Here is a 22743-nt window from a genome sequence, read left to right as displayed (position 1 = left end):
ACAAGTGCAACTTACAAATGTAGAATTTGTTACATAACTGCACGCAAAACAATGCAAAAAACTTGAGTGGACTTGTAGGCTCTAGTCCTACTTCTCATTCAGCCAATTGCTGATGGTTCTTCTATGCTGATCATTCTTCCAAGCTGATGATGCTCGTAAAAAAAAATGCAATTAAATTTGTGACTGAACTCCTTGGGGGATAATTGTATGTCTCTGGCTTGGTGTTTTACCCACATTCTGCCATATATTTCATGTTATAGTAGTCTCAGATGATTATTCAGCACATGTTCATTTTAAGAACACTTTCATTGCAGATTTGACAAAGTGCAAAGAAAGTACCAATGTGAGATTTCTTAAGATAGCACTCAACCCAAGATTTAAGAATCTTAAGTGCCTTCCAAAATCTGAGAGGGATGAGGTGTGGAGCATGCTTTCAGAAGTCTTAAAAGAGCAACACTCCAATGTGGAAACTACAGAACACAAAAACCATCAAAAGAGAAAATCAACCTTCTGCTGGTGGCATCTGCTTCAGATGAAAATGAACATGCATCAGTTTGCACTGCTTTGGATTGTTATAGAGCAGAACCCATCATCAGCCTGGACGCATGTCCTCTGGAATGGTGGTTGAAGCATGAAGGGACATATGAATCTTTAGCGCATCTGGCATGTAAATATCTTGCAATGCCGGCTACACAACAGTGCCATGGGAACATCTGTTCTCACTTTCAGGTGTCCTTGTGAACAAGAAGCGGACAGCATTATCTCCTGCAAATGTAAATAAACTTGTTTGTCTTAGTGATTGACTGAACAAGAAATAGGACTGAGTGGATTTATAGGCTCTAAAGTTTTACATTGCATTCAAAAATAAAAGTTTTTTTGGTATGTAATCCTATTTTAAATTTTAAAGTTCAACTTTATGATAAAGAGATTGCACTACAGTACTTGTATTTGGTGAATTGAAAAATACTATTTTTTATTTTTACTGTGCAAATATTTGTAATCAAAAATATAAAGTGAGCACTCTACGCTGTATTCTGTGTTATAATTGAAATCAATATATTTGAAAATTTAGGAGACATCCAAAAATATTTAAATAAATCATATTTTCCTTTCCCATGCCACTCCATGTCAGCTTCAGCAGGCACCATGGCAGAGAACAAGCAAGCAGCATACAGGCCTATGTGGCTTTGGGATGCCAGTAGCAGTTATGCTCTGTGCTTTGGTTACCCTCAGGTGTGAGATATCAGGTAAAACCACCACTGGTTGTGGAAAATAGTACTGTATCATAGAAAGAAGAAGAAAGGCCCAGGAAAAAGGAGAGGAAGATGCATATGGACCTAATGGGTCTTTTCAGGCAGACACAGCTGCTACAAATTCTTGGTGACCAGCAGGTCCACCAATAACAGGCTTGCCTCCCTTTGTAGTTAATGGAGTTCTCATACACAGACCCAACATTCCACATGGCATCATCTTAGATCATCAGGGTTGGAAGGGACCTCAGGAGGTCATTTAGTCCAACCCCCTGCTCAAAAGCAGGACCAATCCCCAACTAAATCATCCCAGCCAGGGCTTTGTCAAGCCTGACTTTGAACACCTCTAAGGAAGGAGATTCCACCACCTCCCTAGGTAATCCATTCTAGTGCTTCACCACCCTCCTAGTGAAAAAGTTTCCTAATATCCAACCTAAACCTCCCCCACTGCAGCTTAAGACCATTACTCCTTGTTCTGTCATCTGCTACCACTGAGAACAGTCTAGATCCAGCCTCTTTGGAACCCCCTTTCAGGTAGCTGAAAGCTGCTATCTAATCGCCCCTCATTCTTTTCTTCCGCAGACTAAACAACGCCAGTTCCCTCAGCCTCTCCTCATAAGTCAGGTGTTCCAGTCCCCTAATCATTTTTGTCGCCCTCCACTGGAGGTTTTCCAATTTTTTCACATCCTTCTTATAGCGTGAGGCCCAAAACTGGACACAGGACTCTAATGAGGCCTCATCAATGCAGAATAGATGGGGAATGATCACATCCCTTGATCTGCTGGCAATGCTCCCACTTGTACAGCCCAAAATGCCTTAGCCTTCTTGGCAACTGACGCAAGCAGCCAAGTATGCAAGAGGGATACACTAACTACAAACATGGCTCTGTGAAACTGCTGCAGTGTAGACATGGTGTAGGTGAAAAAGAAATGACAGACATTCTTTTGTTCATGTAGTTGTTTCAATAGCATAAAATAGGATTGTATTAACCTTCATTGCAAACCTTCAAGTCTAAGGTTTATGCAAACCCCGTGCTGATAGCTATCCAAGTCCTCTTCAAGGTTTATCAGATTTCTCACCAGTGTAACACCATCACCCAATAATCCTAGACACCCCACTTTTTCCCTTCTAGGATTCAGAATTTCAAGTTTAGTGTAATTAGCATAGCATCATTGAAATCAATGGAGCTATAGTAACTTACACCAGCTGAGAATCTGACCTAGATATCTTGTATTGGAAAGGGGGTGGATCCAGAAATGTAGGTTTTGGTCCTCTCTCTAATCCTTCCTTTCTTCCTGGTATTCTCATATCATAAACTGTTCAGGGCAGGAACTGTCTTTGATGAGTGGCCAGCACCTAAATATTGAGCATACCATTATAATACAAATAATTGTATTAACAGACTAATATCCATAATGCTCATTGAACTGATTATAAAAGATTGGTGTTCAAAATGTACAGGGGGAACAAAGCTTTAAATATATTACATATAAATTCCCTTTATTAATGCTATGCTTATTGTACAAGTAAAGATAATAAATCTCTGAAGTTCTAAGTACTTTAAAAAGGTGAGGATTATTGTTCCCATTTCACAGATGAGGAAACAGGGAAAGCATAGATCACTTGAGTGATCTGCCAAAGTCCCGTAATAAGTCTGTAGCACAGTTGAGAATAGAATTCTTGTCTTCAGTGCTGGACATTCAGCCTATCGCTGGACCACACTGTATTGCTCTATTTTTTAGGGGGCTTTAAAGAAAAATGTGAACCCTCCTCCCCGCCACAAAACATTGATGCTCGTGTTGAGTTTTTGGGGAAAACACCGAGGTCAGTATTTGGCTAACCTGACCAAGTTACTTGACCCTTTCTTAGTATTCACCAAACAGCTTAATCTGCAGCAGCTCAGACTGTAGTGCTCAGCCCTATTTTATGGAAATACAAAGATTCTCTTTCCTTTTAACTATTTACTTGAGGCTGTGTTAAAAGGGATGAGTTTAATCTTAAATTAATATCCTTTTATAGCTATGCAGAGTCTTTTATGGGAATATGGCCCTGAAAAGCAAACAGCAGATGTTGCTTCACAAAATCAGTTTGCATAAATATCACATTTTCACCCAACAGTCAATAAATGCAGTTCCTTACAGCAACATTATACATAAAAATGATAGAACCCATCAAGATTCTGCCAAGATGAGTGTTTCAAATAATAAATATCTGAATAAAAGATGTCACAGATTAGATTTAAGTCTCATGAGATTGCAACATCACTGCACAAGATTTATGGTAGATTGGTGAAGCTAAAGGACTTTTAACAACTGAGTAAGTATTTTCCCCCCCACTAAGGCACATTTTTGAAGATTGCGCTGTAGCTAGTATGCTTATATAGACTTTTTTCCTTAGTCAGTGCAAACAAAATAACATTTTTTTAAGTGTCATGGTGGATTCAAGGGAACCATACTTTCAATTGTGTCGCAACATCCTACAATACTTTATTAGGATCGCCAGTGCTGATTATCCAACAGGCTACTTGAGCCAGAGACAAGTAGCCCTGAAGCTAGATCAGAACAGCAGCTAGTATAGAAGAAATATGACAATACAAAACTGTGATGTAATCCAAAAAAAAATAGCTGGCAATATGCCAAAATACCACCTGCAACAAGATGTCAACCTCCTCTGAGGCTTGGTTTCACAGGATGAACAGGACACATCTAAATAAAATTAGAAGGACAATAGCTCTCAGGCACCCATAATACTACTGACTGTGACTGTGACTGTGTTGTCAGTGGTTGTGTGAATTCTGTCAGCACATACCAAGAGCAATAAGAGGCTCCAGCTGATGAATCCACCTCAACAGTCCAAAAGGCCACTGCATAAGGAACTGTTTTGAGAATAAGAATTGCAACAAAAAGCCACTGAAGTTCAGAGATGACAGCTTTTGATAAATGTCTAATATACAGTCTTCCCTATTAGATATATATGCAATTATATTTATGAATTCACTGCATTCACTTGTGGGTTTTTTGGTTGGTATTTTATTTGTAGTTCATTTCAGAATGTGACAGGAGTATTACCCTTTGGATATTAATCTTTTATGATGTGTCAGAGGCCACAAGATAAAGATCCACATCTAACCAGCTCTCCTGTAAGACTTTAATAAGAAGGTAAATCTCCAAATGCAGTTCAGAATTTCAGGAATTTATCTGAAATTTATGTAGCCATGAAGCCATTCTGGTGAGAGGAAATGTTACTGTCAACCCTAACTTATTTATTTGGGTAATTTAGGGCCCAGCCCTGGGAGGTGAATGGGAACCACAATAAGGAGGAAGAGGTGCCACCCATCACCCTCTTCTAGGGAGCCCCTCTTCTCTCCTCCCCTTATACAAACCTCCTGACATTACGGTTGGTTTCTAGGCATAGAACAGACAGCAGATCACATCATGAAGTGATTAAGAAATGATGGAGATGGCAGGTAGACCCTAAAAAAATGGGCATACTGGGTCAGACCAATGGTCCATCTAGCCCAGTATCTTGTCTTTGATAGTGGCCAGTACCAGAGCTTCAGGGGGAGTGTATAGAACAGGGCAGTTGCAGTGATCCACCCCCACTTCCCCTCCTGGCAGACAGAGGTTTAGGGTCACTCCAGGTGCACGGCCGTATCCCTGGACATCTTGGCTAATAACTAATATCCTCCATGAATTTATCTAGTTCAAGGAAGCACAGAGGCAGAGCTGGGAATGCTATAAAAAGGTCCAATCCAGCTGCTACTGACTTCAAGGTGAGCTGGGCTGAAACCTAACTAGGTATGAGTCTCTCATTTCACTGAGAGAGTGGTTGTGATGTTAAGTAGAGGGACGGGCAGCTTCTGAGGAAACAGAAGGAAAGAGCAGTAGCTAGGATGGAAGCATTTGATTGAGGGGGCATGAGAGGGATTGAGGATACAAAAGAGGGGGTTTACACATCCTCAGTGTTCTAACATTTAAAATAATTTTTCAAACCAGCATTGATTTTGCATGTTTAGTATTAAGACTAACAATCAAAACAAACTGCCTATTGTCTGTAGTGTTTACTGGCTATTGTATGTTTTAGAGGCTCAGTCAGTTTAGTGATTCTATTTCTAGATAAAAAAGAATCGAGACAGCAGGTGCTATTAGTGTAATAAAGTGGAGTGTTCAGATGTCTGATCTACGAGTGTCACAGGCAAAAGCGACTGTTGGCACGGAGTTAAAAAAATTTCATGTATGTCACTCAATATACATTGTTTAAAGAATAACCGTTGTGTCTATTTTTGTCACATTTAAATGCCAGATTAGGGCTGTCAAATGTGACTGAATTTGTCAATGAGGAGAAGGATGTAGAGGGAATTAGAAGGCTGCAAAATACATGATTTGGGAAGTTAATTACAACTACAATCGGTATATGCAAATATCATATGTTTGTTAAATCAAATCACTGAAGATTTTAAAAAGTTTATACTGGTGTCTTCAACATGTCATTCCACCAGACTATTCCTTGGGAATATGCTTATTAAGTTAAATCATTAAACACTGTGATATATATTAGTCATTCTATGCATTTAGAATCTGAAAATGTTTTGTCGGAATTCTAATTTGGGACTAATCTAATTGTAAAAGGTTATTAGCTAAAAAAGTATTGCTTCTTGCATATTGAAGGTCATTTTGCAGATTGCATACAATACATAATAGGTAGCCAACTTTTATTAATACAAAAATCAAATTAGAAGGCTTTCTCTCATTGGGCTAAGGAACCTCAGAATCATCACAATTTGTTCCACACCCAGAAAGGAAAAATGCTGAGTAATTTTTTACTTATCAGCATGAATGAATGAATATGAACTATTCTGCAGTCAGGTAGTAAATTAGAAATACTGATCTAGACATACCCTTAGACATGGTCGTATTAGCATTGCTTCATATTGTTCTAGCTTAATCCACATGGGGTTTTATTGCCCCAGAAACATAAAATGAGATAATTTTTTGCTAAAAACACACACACACACACACACACACCTGAGCCTTTTTCCCCGTCAGAATTATTAGTCATCTCTCTTGATGGAAGGGATGAATGCAAAGTGCTGCAGTATGCCACGGACTATGTACCACATTGAGCTTCTAATGATATGCTGCACCAATGATAAAGAAAGCCCTCACATAGCTCTGCAAGCTCCCCAGTCACACTTCTCTGGGGCAGCTGATCAACTCTGTGACATATTGGACGTCAACCATAGGCAGGAGAGACTTATTTATGACTTCATACATATTTCACAGCATGAGTCCAAACTGCCCTGCAACCTTAACTTCCAGCAACATATTCCAATAGCCTGTAACTGACACTTTATAATGTGTTGCTCTTTAAGGACTTTCATACAGTTAATGCACCTGCTTCACTATTTTAATTCCTTGGACTCCTGGGTTCATTCATGCACAGACTTGTAGATTACTCTAGCCAAGACACTCCCTGGATAGTACTCTCAGTTTTGACAATAAGCCTAGATAACTCTGCATTACCCTGAGTACAGCTAAGCTCTTGTACTTTCTTTTCAGTGTCTCGTTTTAAAGTTAAGTGAAGCGGCAATAAAGAACACATTTCAGGAAATGCTAAATTCCTTAGTACCATGCCATGTACAACTAAGCCCCCCCCCAAAAAAAAATAATCTTATGCTGGTTATGGAGTATCTAAACTACTTTTCTTTTTCCTCCTGAAGGTGACTCTTACATTTGAGAAAAATCCCTTCATCTGTCCGAGTTGAGTGATAGACAAAAATACATTGTTCCTAGGTCAAAAATAATCTGAAATGCTTTTACTCTATCCCATATGATTCAGTGTTTGAATTTAGACATTTCAAAAACTTATCGCAAAAGGAATCCTCAATGTGAAGCAAACACGTCACTAATATCCATATTTATATGGATTTTAGTAATGCACCCAGTGATAGAAATATCACTTCTGAGCATTTCCTTTGTTGAAAAGAACTGGGAGATTGAAAAAGAGCCCTGATCCTGATTACTTATCCCTATTTTACACAGGCGCAATTACTGTGGTGTCAATAAAATAGTCCCAATACAAACCAGCATAAGTAAAATACAGATCAGGCTTGTGGTCTGTAAAAACCAACACAGGGCAGTCAGCCTGACAGTTGACAATCCAACTGACCTTGTGAAGGGAGGGAGCATTTATAGTATGTCAGTGAACCAGATACAGACTAAAACATGACATTTTGTCCTAGTTGCCAACACTTCTTACCATAGGAGAACACAAATAGCACAAACACTAGAGAAATATTCAATATCTATGAATAACCCACTTACAGATTTGTGTATGAATAAAGTGAATCCTATTTAGTACTGATATGCAGTTTCTGCTGTACACAAATATTTTCTGAAGTGGCGGCAGGAGACAAACTTGTTTTGATTTAGTTTTATTTTGTCCTGATTCAAGCTGTTCATATCACTAAAGAATGTTAACTTATTTGAACAACAATGGCTCCAATAATTAAATGGGTCTCCTGGAATGTAAAGGGTTATTAACCCTATTAAAAGAAAATATATTCTCAATTCTTAAAAACAGAGAATGTTGACATGGACATGCTCCAGGAGATACATTTGACAGAGCTTGAAGCTTGTGAACTGTATAGTGATTGGCTAGTCCTCTCAATTTATAGTTGCTTTAATCCAAAAAGCAAGAGGCATCGCTATACTAATACATAAAAAGTCGTGTTAATATTTTGAGCACAAGATCTGACAGAGGGGATATTTACTGACTTCAAAGCTGAAATTGGCATTTCTGTAATCATCTTTCCAATCTTTACATCCCAATATTTTCCACACTTTTTTTTATTATAGGTGGGTCCTTTAACAAAAGTCTATATCCAGTCCTTGATAAGTATCAGTCTTGCTGTGTGTGAGGCACTTCATACACACATGGCTGATTTAGGCTTACAAAATGTGTGGAAAAATTGGGAAATCCTATGGCTAAAGACAAAAGGATTTTTTTTCTGCAGCTCATTCATCATATTCAAGACACTTTTAGTGTCACATGACTTGACAAATTCAGTCACTGACCTTGGCATTGGTACTATTTCTATATTGGACCATGTTCGTATATATGCATCTTTTAGGTCCCCCAGGATATACATCCCCAGCTGGAATGCCTCTCTGCTGTTTGATACATGATTTGTTAACTCTATCCAGCAGGGAGTTAGAATTAAAAAAGAAAAACAAATGCCCCTACTGTTGCCACACTTTGGGAAGCCTTTAACATCTTCAGAGGTCACATAATCACTTTAAAAAGCAATGGAGAGAACACAGAACTGGTATCCTTGTGAAGGAGATTAAAACCTTGGATATATACGTTTCTGCCGCTTTGCAGAGAAACTCAGAACCCTCATCACTCTAAGATAGGAGATCAACACACTTCTGTCCCAAAAGGTTGAGTTTGCTATATTCTGTTTGAAGCAAAACTGTTGAGAGACCGGGCAAGCTGTTGGCCTATAGACTTAAGGGAAGAGCTAGCAAATAAGATTGTTTGCTACTTATTGCTACTATTGACAATAGCAGCAATACATAGCATACAACACAATCAGGTTATTAACCAACAATTTCATTGGTTTTACTCAAAACTATATTTTGCTGAAGAGGGAATCAGTCAAGATGCCCTAGGTAATTTTTAATGGATCATCCCTGCCACAACTCTGACTCTCAGAAGGAAATTTTAGATGCCCCTCTAGGAAAAAGGGAGGGGGGAGAGAATCACCAAACTGACTCAGGCTATAAAAGAAATTAAGGTCAGAAACTCCTGATGTAGACAGATTCCCAACTGATTTGGGGGTGGGGGCACACGCGGGTAGGAAAAGGCACTTCTCTGAAATTTTAACACCTAGATTACTGACTATCTTCAAGGAGACCAAGAATGAATAAACTCTCCTGCTTATTCTAAAAGAAGCTGCAATTTCAGTTATTCCTCAACCTGGGAGAGAGCTTGGACTAAGTAGTAATTACAGACCAATTTCTTTAATCAATTGTAATGCTAAGATTTTAGCTAAAGCTCTTGCTATGTGATTGGTCAAAATTCCTCACGTTACACACACAGATCAGAGAATCTGTAAACCCTGTCCCTCTTTCAGGAACTGTAGGATTAAATTATTATAGATTTGATGGCTCTAGAGCTCTCACACCACCACCTGTGAGAGCAGTCTGGTCAAACTTGGCTAGCAAGTTCTGCTTCCATATAGAGGTGGTCCGTGGAGCAATCCTCTCCTTAAAAAATCAGTGGCAAAACCTTGCTGTGGAGGGATGACTGTCACAACTAACAATGAAAATTTAAACCATTTGTAGATCTTCAGCAACCATTTGGCCTACCCTGGTCCAGAGCATGGAAATTTCTGCTATTCAAGAATTTAGTTTAAAGTGTTTTTGGACCAGATGCATCCAAAGTTCCAGACACTTTTTGGAGGAAAACTTCCGATTTACAGAGCCAGCGGTATCCATTTATGATTTTTGGACCCAAAAAAGTCTGTTAAAGATTGATAATTTTATGGTTGCTTAGGAACGATTTGGATACACAACTTTACAACACAAGGGAACACAATAGGATCTAATGTTTAAAAAGCAATTATAGACTTGGGACTATGGTTTGTTCACCAAAAGGCACTTTCAAATATACTGGTCCCCATATAGGCTAATGCTAATGGGCCTCAAAATGCTGACCACTCTTTGAAATGCAACTCCCTTGGTGCTACACCAGCTCATATGTTCGGGGAGTGGCCCTATATCAAGAATTCAGGCTACAAAGTGGGTCAAAGAACCAGTTTGATATTGGATGCTAAGTTGGAGCCCTCCCATTTACATTTTGTTCTTGGACATATTCCTGATACCTGGAGGTTGCCTGGTAAGAAGGTGGTGTGGTTCCAATGCACAAGTTTGGTTGCTAAAAAATTAATTCAGCAAAAATGAGCGGGGGAAGTCCGTTGAAGTGATGTGGCTGACCTCACAGCTGATAAGTGCTATGCCCAAAAAATTCAAAGCAATATGGGCTGCCTTTTTAGAGGTTTATGATTAATGGAGAACCTGAAGATAAATGTGTCGCTTGCCCTCCCTTTATCCTAGCCCTCTTTACTTACATGTGTACTGTGACAAATCTGGTTTGGGTTGTATTTATTGAGTTTGAAAAAAAAAATAGAATGTTTGTGAAATATGAAGGGGCAAAGGGGGAAGTATGTTTTGTCACTTTAAAATATTGTCCCATATCTTAAAGTCAATATGCAAAAAGTCAATGATAAATTATGCAGAGTTGCTGATCAGGCATTCCTGCTGAGAAGGACCACAGCCAAACTGCATTAATCTCAGGGCAAGTTACAAGATACTCATTCATGCCTTCAGGACAAGCTCTCCCTGCCTGCTAGAAGAATTTAGAAATCTCTTTTCTTAGTATGAAAAGTGTCTCTACCCTAAAGATAATTAAGCAAAAACACTAGAATATGAGCGAGTCCAGCAATTCAGACCTCCTGTGTTACCTGCAGCTGCAATAGTCATGTTTCTCAATTTACTCCTTCAGCATTCACTGTTTGATTTCCCTCCATCGGATAACAGTTCCAATGTCTGCTATAGTGAGTGCCTTCTGCTTGGACATTTCTGGCTTATGCACACCTGGGTGGGAAAAAGAGGGGAGTCGACTGAGACAGGAAGGCTTTTATCCCTATTGAAAACTTTAAGGGAATAAAGTCTTATGTCTAGAAAAAGAGGGGAAGGATGATCTTGTGGTTAAGGCACTGACTGGTACTCAAGAGATCTGGGTTCGGTTATTTAATCTCTCTATGCCTCAGTTCCTTGTCTGCAAAATTCTCCCACTTTGTCTGCGTTTAGACTGTAAGCGCCTCAGGGCAAGTACTTGTATACAGTGGCTCTTGATCTCAGTTGGAGCCTCTAAGAAAAATAGATACGAGACTCTGCCTTTTTCTGTCCCTTTCTGTGCCTCAGCTCATCCCCTGTACTCTGCTCTATGTGCCCCTTCTCCTGTCTCTTCAAGAAGGCCCTCTCTATTTCACGACTGAGAAGCATATCCCCATGGTCCCCAGTCTCCTAAGTCCAGCACATATCCCTTCCAGTCTCCTGTTTCCCCAACCTGCCCCCTCATGCTTTGCCCATGACTTCTACCTGATCCCCCCTCCCGCCCCTCTCTGGCTCAGCCATGGCAAAGTGGCAAAGCCTGCAACAAGCAGCAAATCCATTTATATTTATAAACGTTCTCTCATTATTCGCTACACACGAGGCCCAGACCATAGCTACAGGAAATGGAAAAAAAATGGGTGAAGAAAAAAATCCTGAAAAAACACCAACCAAATTATTGCATCCTGCCACTATAAGGCACACTAACCTCAAGGCATTTCTCTGAAATGGAAGTCAGGGTTTTTCCCCAGCATGGTCCCTTTTACCCCTTCAAAACAAAATGAAAGGAGTAAAAATGTAGGATCTACTTTTTTTTTTTAATTTTGCTGTGTAAGCAAGATGCTCAGTTACCCTGTTCATTCCCCCTGCTAAGAGCTAGGATGAGAAGAGCTATTTCTCACTGCCTCTTTTATATCCTGGCTGTATAAACCTTCCTTGCCTAGCTAAGCCATGAGCACAATTATACACTTTAAAATTATGTTTTCTTTATCATCCCCAGACATATACTCAAGAGCAGGAGCCCAGCACTGCTGCTATGGCTAATAGGTTGGGAGGACTAGGTGGAGGCAAGACCACTAGCAGATGCCACATCCTTGTGAGAGGAAGGAAGTGGAGAATGGGAGACATACAAACTTTATGGTGGACCATGGTCACTTATTTCATAGATTCATAGATATTTAGGTTAGAAGAGACCATTATGATCATCTAGTCTGACCTCCTGCACAACGCAGGCCACAGAATTTCACCCACCACTCCTACAAAAAAAAAAAAAAAACCTCACACCTATATCTGTGCTATTGAAGTCCTCAAATTGTAGTTTAAAGACTTCAAGGAGCAGAGAATCCTCCAGCAAGTGACCCATGCCCCATGCTACAGAGGAAGGCGAAAAACCTCCTGGGCCTCTTCCAATCTGCCCTGGAGGAAAATTCCTTCCCGACCCTAGATATGGCAATCAGCTAAACCCTGAGCATATGGGCAAGATTCAGCAGCCAGATACTACAGAAAATTCTTTCCTGGGTAACTCGGATCCCACCCCATCTAATATCCCATCACAGGCCATTGGGCCTATTTACCATGAATATTTAATTACCAAAACCATATTATCCCATCATACCATCTCCTCCATAAACTTATCAAGTTTAATCTTAAAGCCAGAGATCTTTTGCCCCCACTGCTTCCCTTGGAAGGCTATTCCAAAACTTCATTCCTCTGATGGTTAGAAACCTTCGTCTAATTTCTAGTCTAAATTTCCTGGTTTATATCCATTTGTTCTTGTGTCCACATTGGTACTGAGCTTAAATAATTCCTCTCCCTCTCTGGTATTTATCCCTCTGATATATTTAGAGGGAGCAATCATATCTCCCCTCAACCTTCTTTTAGTTTGGCTAAACAAGCCAAGTTCCTTGAGTCTCCTTTCATAAGACAAGTTTTCCATTCCATTTCAGTTAATTTTCAAATGGAACTTACCAATGCATTTCACACACAATACCAATAACCTTTGATTAGTACTGAACTGGGTCACATTCCAACAAGTGACATAAGGGGGCTGATAGGATAAGCCGCCTCTTTCTTCTATCTGTCCATTCTTCCAATAGTAGAGTACATAAATTACTATGCAGTAATGTGCACCAAACATTGTAGATTAGAATCTGGCTCATAATATTCCTTTAAACAACCCAATGCATATGACTGTTCTCCCCAAGTTGTGGAAACATGTAATAAATATATTTATGAAGGCTAGATGAGTTGTAGCAGCTTATACAATTAAATTCTCAATTGATAACAAGCTCCATTAGAATATTTTAATTTCCGCTGTCATCGGTCTTGAATACTTATCTTATCTAGTAATTGTATTCATAATGGAAACCTTTGATGGATTTTGTGTTATGCTGTTCGGAGTCATTGGATAATGCACACGATATCATTAAATTTGTATGGAAAATAGGCCATGCTGGCTTAGGTCTGAAGCTAGAAGTAAGAGTATAACTTAATTTTACTGACATCTGAGAGAAGCTAGCTTTGTTTAAAAATAAATCCCTCAAATCTCAAGAAATTGCACTTACTATCACATCTGCCTCTTGAAGGATGCAGTCTACAGAAGCTAAAAAACACTAGTTTACTAGGAAACAGAACAGGCCATGTATTATACCTCCACTTTTTTGTTTACAATATTGCAGGTATTAAGTATTTACTAATTATGTAAATATTACTAATGTTCACTGAAGTTAAAAAAAAGGCAGGTAGTTAAAAAAGCTAGAAAGTTTTGATTCATTTAACCCACCATGTCATACTTTATATACTCAAAAACAGCTCTCACATTAAACATTCCAATCTTCAAAGAAAGGAAGAAGACTACAGTAGATAAGCACAGATTCCCAATTACAAGCTTATTCCAGTAAAAGATTTGCTGCAAGATAAAATTGCGGATGTACATATAGCAGGGCAAAGAAGCCCTTTTTTAATTACTATGGATGGAGCAAAGCAAACCACCACTATTTGCACTTCAAAAGCCAGGCATTTTTTGCAAAAGTTAGAAAGGCTTATAAAGCGTATCATTTTAGGAAAACATATCAAAAAGATACCTCTACATTTAATGTAATTTTGTCTTGATCTGTAATCTTTTATTTTGATTCAATTCAAATTGCACTGAAGATTTATAATATTGACATGCTGGGCTTATTTTCTTAATACTGTGTTTTGAGTTCTCCCTTTTTCCTTTTCTATTGACTTTCCAGGTTATTTCATCAATATGTTTATATTGGCATTCTCTCGTGTATTCAGAGCATGACTAAATAGCAAAAGACTCATTCTCTTATCCTCTTTTCATTCTCTACCTCACCTATTATCTTGGCCAAGATGTAGACTAAGAGGGGCACAATCAACAACAAAAAAACCCACCACACTGAAGGGCAGGATTGTGGGGGGTTCATACTCCCCACAGATTCCGGGCCTTTGCAAACTGGAATTCTCCCCACAAGCTCCGATATACTCCTATATATCCCTTCACCTCAGCCATGGCAACACATCAGGAGAGCTATTCACTTCAGCCATGTTAGTATCCTTTGCTAGCCCTGAGCACCCACAGGAGATTGAAAAAAGAGAGGAGGAGGGAAAAAAGTCTAGCAAGGAGCAAGGATATGAGAGAGAGGCTAGATGCAAAAGACCAGTGTGGGAGGTCAGAGAAAACATCCAATTGGTAAACAGAAAATAAAAGTCCAGAGTTGCGACTTAGGAAGTTACATGTGTTCTGGTTGCTGTGAAGGGGCCTCTTGCCCTAGTGCTGCTTCTGACTGCCAAGGCTTGCTTTGCCCTGGTAGCTCCTGTTTATCTCCCCAAGCCCTACTTGCTGAGGAAGAGTTGGTGAGATTTACAATTTGTTCACATAAGCTGTTTGAGTAATTAAAAGCAGTGAATTTATTTGCAAAGCTCAAAGGCTTTTCACTAACAATTCATGAATAGAACAGAGCTAAATTCACAACATATATTATCTTCACTGAGTAATTCAATCAGCTCTACTGTTGAGTGACATGCATCCGTTTCTCGGTCATAACAAGATAAATGAGGTATGTCCTTTGTGATAGCTCAGCATTTAACACATCCATCTTATGTTTTCGGCTGCCATGGGAAGGAATGACAAGGTGTGTAAATTTGGATGTCACAGTAGAATGGGGTTAAGTACTTCATGCCACTACACTTCTCCAAAGAGCACCTCAGAGGCTGAGCTTCGAAGAAAATGCAAAGCAGCCGAAGGCGAGAACAGCAGAGGCTATTGCCCTACTATCACAACGGGCATATTGCTAAAATGAACAAGGGCATCAGTTATAAAAACTGAACCTGCAAGTTAACTGGAGTTAAACTCTGATGAAGCTTGGAAAGCTGAATGGAGTTCAAAAGAAATCACAAACATACGCCTTGTCAAAGACCCAGTGCAGAAGATCCCTGGCTTTGGTCTCCCATGAAGCTCATGAGCAACCCTAACCTGCATCCACACAAATCATGGCAGATGCAGATAAATGCTGCACAAATGGAAAATTAAAGACTCTCCAGTGTATGACTGATCACCCAGAACAGACCATGGAACATAACAACAATGCCCGATTCACAAATATGAAGGAGGCGTCACAGAGCTGCATTCCATTACTCCTGACACAGGTATCTGGCTTAACCATCTAAGGGTAAAAATATAGTTGTTGCTCTACAAATTATAGTCAATAACCTAAAAAGGTAGAATGGCTTTTATCACTGCAGAGGAAATCATAAACACAAGTATTCGCACAGTCATAAAAATGCTTATTATTTGGCTAGTAACATGTGGCATACAAGCAGAGGCCAGAAATAAACAGGAATAAATGGAAAGTATTTCCCCTCATTTTTACAAAAGAGCAGGTAGTTGGTACCACTGGTGTCAATGTGTTAAGATTGTTGTGTCAAAAAAAAAACCAAACTAAATTGCACAGTAGCGATTTATTTAGTTACTCTGACATTAAGAGCTAAATTATGACTCTCAGAAAGTTGTAGGGACTGGAAGAACTAGTTGTAAGGGACAAGGCCTCTAGGGGTACCGTAATTTTGAAGTGTATGCTGCACTCTCTTCTTGGAGCTGTCCAATTTGCAGGAGGACAGGGCCCCACCCTTCCTCACCCAGAGGTTCCATGGAGACTGCTAGTCTAACTCACTGTTCAGTGAGATGAACCTTCCCCTCTGTGCCTTATGCACAGAGTTTTACAAGTCTGCTACAACTGCTAGCTAAGGGGTTTAGAGCCTCCAGTGCTCAGTGAGCTCAATGAGAGTCTTTCCATTAAGTTCAACCAGTGCTGGATTGGACCCTTAGTCTTCTAATTCAGATCATAGAAGCTTATGTTTTTGCTCTAGAGTCCCTTGCTTCAATCCATGGCAATGACCTATGTGATGGTTTTACACTGGTAGTGCTGACATAAAAAGAAAAATGATTAAATGTTAATTAAACCAGCATCACTGTTTCACAAGGAAGGCAGAGGGGTTCAGTGAAGAACTACTGAATGTTTAACTTACTATTCTTTCAGTAAACAAAGCCCCACAAATTTATGTTAGAACTAGCTTTCCATGAATGGAAGATGATTTTTAAATACATTTGCAAGCAATATTTTTAGCTGTTAGTATATTAGACGGGGCGTCAGGACTCCAGGGTTTTACTCCTCACATTCTGGATGTCCTTTGCAAAGGACACCCAACTGCAACAAACTTCAGTTTACCATCTGTAATAACTTAGGCTTTTTTGCTATTTCATTAACAAACAGTTAAGGTTGCCTGGTAGTATTTTGTCCTCTTGCAGAATGACGAGTTGAGCAAACATTCAGACTTCTGAAAAGAAGAAAATGGACAGTTAAGATTGTCCATGCAAGCTTCTCTGCCTCTGTCAACAATGTCCCAATATGCCCAATTTACATACGTACTTGTACTCTGTCAACCCCAGAGTTGCTGAAACATACAAGCTTTTTTTTTTTTTTTTTTAAATCACACACAACCCACCCACAGGATTTCACTATTAAAGGACAGGGTGGTGCAGGGAGTAGCACACCCAATTTCAGAGGAAGTTGACTAAGCATGTTGATTTTTAGAGAATTTAGGAGGGTCCACCTTAACTACAGTGGCCCTTTCCACCTTAACCAACACCAATCTCATGGGGCTGTTGTGAGATTTAGTTGAAGTTAAAATAGTTTCTTGGTGGAAAGAGGCTACATAAGAACAAAATAGTATTGTTTTCTCATACCCTCCAATTTGTTTAGCATCTAACCCAGATTTGATTAGGAGAAAGTGTCCTTCCTATATGAAGGGTTTTCAATTTTGTGCACACAAGCTTTCCAGTTCATTTTTCTTCCAATCTGAAGGAGGCAGGGTTATGTTCATTTACTTATTTGGTCTTCATGAGGCTACAATGATACAGCACAATGTACTGGAAATTCTTAGTATACCACAATATTAATAGTACCATTTTAATGTCAAGCAGTGGAGTTCTGCTATGGGTTTACTGATAAATTTAGTTTTAGAGACAAATACTCCTGAGGAAATTTTGGGAATGCATTGGGGGACTCCCAGCACTTCAGTAGACTGCAGCTGCATTCCCACAGCATTACTAACTCAAGTGTCAGCAGCTCTAGAGCTTTCACCCATGCTCCCTGATGGGCCAGCTAGCTTGAGTTTAAAGCACTAGACCTAGAGATGTATATGTGTAGATGGGAGTCAGGTTAGGAGCAACACTTGAGTTATACCTAACCCAGTTGTGAAGACAAGCCGTTAGAGGACCTTCAAACATGATAACCTTGCAACATTGCTGCTTTTTGTGGCCTCATTCTGTAAGGCATAAATATCTATTGTGAGGTACTTAAATGTCCTCAACTCCAATTGGATTCAATGGTGCCCCATAGGTTTAAATTGATAGATGCGAGACTGGGAGAAGCCTCCTGAGAACTGGTCAGACTAAGTTCTGTTGTATGCAACTCTACAATCACTTATTTTGATTATGTTTGCTACTGCAGTTGCAGCTTCTTCAGAGAAAAAGAGCACTTTTCTTGAACAAGCCCTGTAGTTTCATTATGTGTTTGGCTATGATTGCTAGCCACTTCTCCCACAATTAGATCACTGTTAAAAATAACTCTCTTACATACTGTGGGGATTTTATTTTTTAAATCTTGGATAACATTTTCCAGGTGGTCTTAATTTTTTATACAGAGACATGTCACACTCCAGTTCTCACTATTTTCTTTCTCCAGCCTCCACATCTATGTTTCAGTACTCAAAAGAAACAGGTTAAATGAAGGATAGTCAAAAACTGCAAGTAACAGTGTTAGGGGCTTATTCCTTCACCCGCTTACTTCTCTGTTCATGCGAGAAGCAACAATACCCAAAGTCCAAAGGTGCAATAAGCCCCTAACAAATAGTATTGTATTGCAAGCTTTCCCCAGCAAAGCTAGCGTCCAACTAATTATGTACATTGCGCTAATATTGGCTCTGATTAAGAATTCACTAAGGTTCAATAGAGGTACAGCAACCTGCCACATTCAAGAAGCTGTGGGGACAGGGGCACTGCCCATAAGCAACTGAAAGGGCTTTAAAATAATGGATATTAACAACCCCATTTTTCAGATGGCAAAACAGACAGTACAGTGACTTGTCCAAGGTCACAAAAGGATTCCGAAATAGAGCTGGGAACAGACTGCTCCAGCTGTATACATTAGATCATGCTATCTCTTTCCTTTGCATGTATTTGAACATTTTAATCTGCTTTGTTGTTAAGTCTTGAAATTGGCTGACCTATGAAAGAGTTTAAAGATGATCAGATTTAAGCAGGATCTGAAGACTTTAATAACTGAAGAATAATCTTGAAAGGGTAAGGAAGCTATAGTGACCCAAACCTTTAAAATGCAGGGCTTGACTAAAGCTGTGAGAGCTCACAAAAGATTTCTTTTTTCAAAAGAGAAAGATTAAGAGCCCAGATTCCCTTTTTTCTGCTGCTCAGAACTCTTCTTTTGTTTCAACTTCACCCCATCCAAGTAGCACTTCTACCACCGGTACTTCCAGTTACAGCGTGCCTTTTATCCAAGGATTTCAAAGTGCATCTCAACATTCACGTGAGGTGGTTAAATGTTGTTATCCCCAACTTACAATGGGGAACCTGAGTCACAATAAGGGTAAGTGACTTGTCTAAGATTACACAGAGCCTCGGTGGCAGGAGAGGGAATACAACTCAGGAATCGTGATGTCCAAGCCCCTGCTCTAAGCAGCAGAAAAATTCTAGCCCTATTTAAAATAAATAAACTAAATATTTCCTAATGATCCCTGGGGTGTTTTAATAGTTATTAAAATAGAGCCTTAAAGTTTTTACAGCTATCTGTACCAGTTTCACAGAGCTAGGTTGGCCCACATTAAACCCTGCACAGGACACCTGGAACTTGGGTTAATATGCGCAGAAATAAGAAAGGCTGTGCACTATGCCTATTTACCAAACCACACCAGAATAAGTGGGCAGGTAGCAAGTGAAGTCTTGGATCTGCTCAATGAAGAAACCAATATTGGGGAACCATTTCTGGTGGTCTAAGCCCTCCCACCCTGGAGCAAGGAGGAAATTGTGTTTCTTAGAGGTACCATTATTTCCTTACTCCTTCTAGAGTAGGACAGCCACACAATGCTCCATATGCAGTGTTTGTGTCAAAGCCATAATCTAGCCCTCAAGCGTTCATTCCCTTCAGAATTTGAAGCCATTTCCTCATTTCTTCAGGTAGATGATTTTTTTCTACAGCACGGTATCTAGACTAGAACAAGGTGACAGTCTGCCACCACAAACCTAGTAGGACACAACACTTTCATAATCCCGTAAAGTCTTACAAATTTCTTAATACTGTTGATGCCAAACTTGTTTTCCGAACAAAGAAAGTTTGCAATTGGATAAAGGGAGATTTTTCTGCTACCAGATTACTTAATGAAAGCATGGTGTCTGTACTTCAACGTGATAGCAAAAACTGCCACCCAGGGACATTGCTGAACAAGGTAGTAAAGCACATGTTCAAATCATTCAATGAAATAGCGATATCAATGTCACTTCAAATGTGTTGTGTTAGAAATCAGAGGAACGTTTATCTTTACAATGTCATTGTTGTCACTTGTAAATTTAACTGAATTAGAGTCCAGTGCAGAAGTTACTATGGGGACACTAAATACAGAATCAAATAATCAGAGAAACTCCCAGTTCTGGGAGAGGATTTACAAAGGAATAAATACTTTAGGAAAAGACTGGAAGACAGGTGTGGGGAAGACTATGTGTACAAAAAGCCAAATTATTTCTATCATTATACAGATGGATGGAGTTAAATTTCACATCTTTACTTGCTGTTTGGACAAGTCAGCCTTCCCATCACATGTTGCACCCACCTCAAGGCCTTTCTTTGCCCGTCACCGTAGAATTCAACTTCAACATAATCTATGTTCATTCAAAATCTGACAGTCAACCAAGGAAAATCTCCTTCAGGTTTTAGAGGCTGAGATCTCATCTGCTTCTCTAGAATTTTGAGGCAGACTTATTTATAGCCCAAAATTCTCTAAACTGACTAGCAATTTCAGGTGTTTCCATTTTGAGTGCTCAACCTGAGACACTTGTGAACTGGCCAGAGGCACCCAATTTTACTAGTCACTTTTGAAAGTTACATAATATGCCTGGATTATCCATAGAGAATAATATAATCAATATTTATCTTTTGGAATGTAAATACTGTTATATTTCAGCCATTATTTTGTGATATCAGGTTCAAAAGTCAAAGAAGACAGGAAATAAATCCTGTTAATAGCAAAAGCTAATGGATTTTTTTAGGTATAAAAATATCTTGTTCTGCCCACTTTATATGTGAGAAAACAAACCACCACCAGATCTCATGACTAGTGTGACAACTATAGGCTTCTCTTAAATAGTCTTCAAACCCATGCAAACTGCTAGATAAACTCTTCAGAAGTCATTACATTTTCATACGCAAGTAATTCAAACGTTCCACTGCCTTTCCTTAGAGTTTCCAAACTGGGGCTCATATGCCTCAGAGGACTGGTAGTAGGATTTAGAACATTTTACCTCTCCATCACCAACTGAAATCCAGCCCAAGGTGAAAGTGAAAAGAAGGGGTTACCATTTGAGGTTTTGTGTCACCAATGTTTGGTGCTCTAAGTTCAGTTGCCAGTGGACGAGTGTGCATGGAATACAAACAATAGCAATAACTGGCATCCCTGTCAGCCATAGAGAGGACAAGGATTAAATGGGAATAGGGACTAGAGGTTGTCCCTTGATGTCAATCAGACACAATGATGGGGCACTGCGGTGTCGGTAACACGGTTGCTGTAGGTGCTCTACAGTTCTGTAAATGAATTACTCTTATTCAGTCTCCAGAGATATCACTTTTTCCAAGAGGGCTACATTCACACCATTTAAAAAGCATTCTAAAAATCCACTTCCACTGGCAAAAGAAAGGACTAAGCACAAAAATTCAGGCTAAAAGACTTTTGTTCTGTTTAGAACTCTATCAAAACCAGACTTGATAATAGGCTGGATATTGCAACATTAGCTATAGAGCCAGAAAAAAGGATCCTTAACAGAAAAGAGAGCAAGGGAAAAGATAAGTGGAATAAACTTCTCCGCTTTCGGCAGGAACATAGCTTCTGTAAAAGCTCTTAAAAGCCACAAGTCTAAGGCAAAACGTTTACTTTAGATTGGTTAGTGAATATACAGCTATGCTTTTATAACTGCATTCAAAAGGATGCTTTTGCAATGCTGACACAATAATGTTACTGTGATGAGACAAAGTGATAGGACAAAAGTACAAATAAATTAGAATCAGCTTCCTGCAACTTATACATTAGGGGTGTTTAAGTATTCTTTGATATTGCAAATGATTTTTATACCTATACTTCCAGTACACACATTCTATATAAGGAATAAAATGTGTCTTCTAGTTAAGGCATCAGAGGGGTAGAGGGCACCTGAAGAAGTGGGTTTTTTACTCAGGAAAGCTTATGCCCAAATAAATCTGTTAGTCTTTAAGGTGCCACCAGACTCCTCATTGTTTTTGTAGTTAAAGCAGTCAGCAAGAGTCAGTAGACCAGAGCTCTCTTCATGACACTGCCACTGGCTTACTGTGTGATCTTGGGACCAGTCATTTCACCTCTCAGTGTTTCAGTTTCCCCATCTGCAAAAAATGGGAATTACAAAGTGCTCGGAGAGCCTCAGATAGAAGGTGCTATTTAAATGGAGAGTATTTATCATGTGACATTTTAGCATGAAATGCACCACTGGAAGACGCTCTCTCACACACACACACACACTTCAATTTTTTTCCTGGGACTACATGATTAACATGAAATGTTTTCTTCCAACTACACGGACGGAAAGCTGTGCCTTATATTGAGAAAGCTCATAACCAAATCCTGCATCTGAACATGCATGAAATTTGGAGTTTGAATCTGGATGTGAAGTTTGCAGCCTGGGCCGATCTTTCTCCATCATACGCCCCATGGCCTGATCTGAAGGAAGCAGCAGTACGGGCACACAAAAGCATCTGTGTGACTTAGTTCATGTTAATCTTTTTTTTCAATTTTTGTTCATGTAGGCTTGTATGCACCATGTTTCCTCTTATATCTTAGGTACAAATAAAGAAAACCTGAAAGTGAAATTTTGCCTGGTTTCAGGTTAAAAAAAGTGAACAAAAAAGTATACAAAGCCACCAAATTTTGCATAATAATTTTACCTAAAGTGGTATAGCCATCCACTTTCTCAGCCACCAGTGAACCCAGACAGATTTAGT

The sequence above is a fragment of the Eretmochelys imbricata genome, chromosome 4 (assembly GCF_965152235.1).
Source record: "Eretmochelys imbricata isolate rEreImb1 chromosome 4, rEreImb1.hap1, whole genome shotgun sequence".
NCBI classification, from domain to species: Eukaryota; Metazoa; Chordata; order Testudines; family Cheloniidae; genus Eretmochelys; species Eretmochelys imbricata.
Note: the sequence above shows the minus strand (reverse complement) of the source record.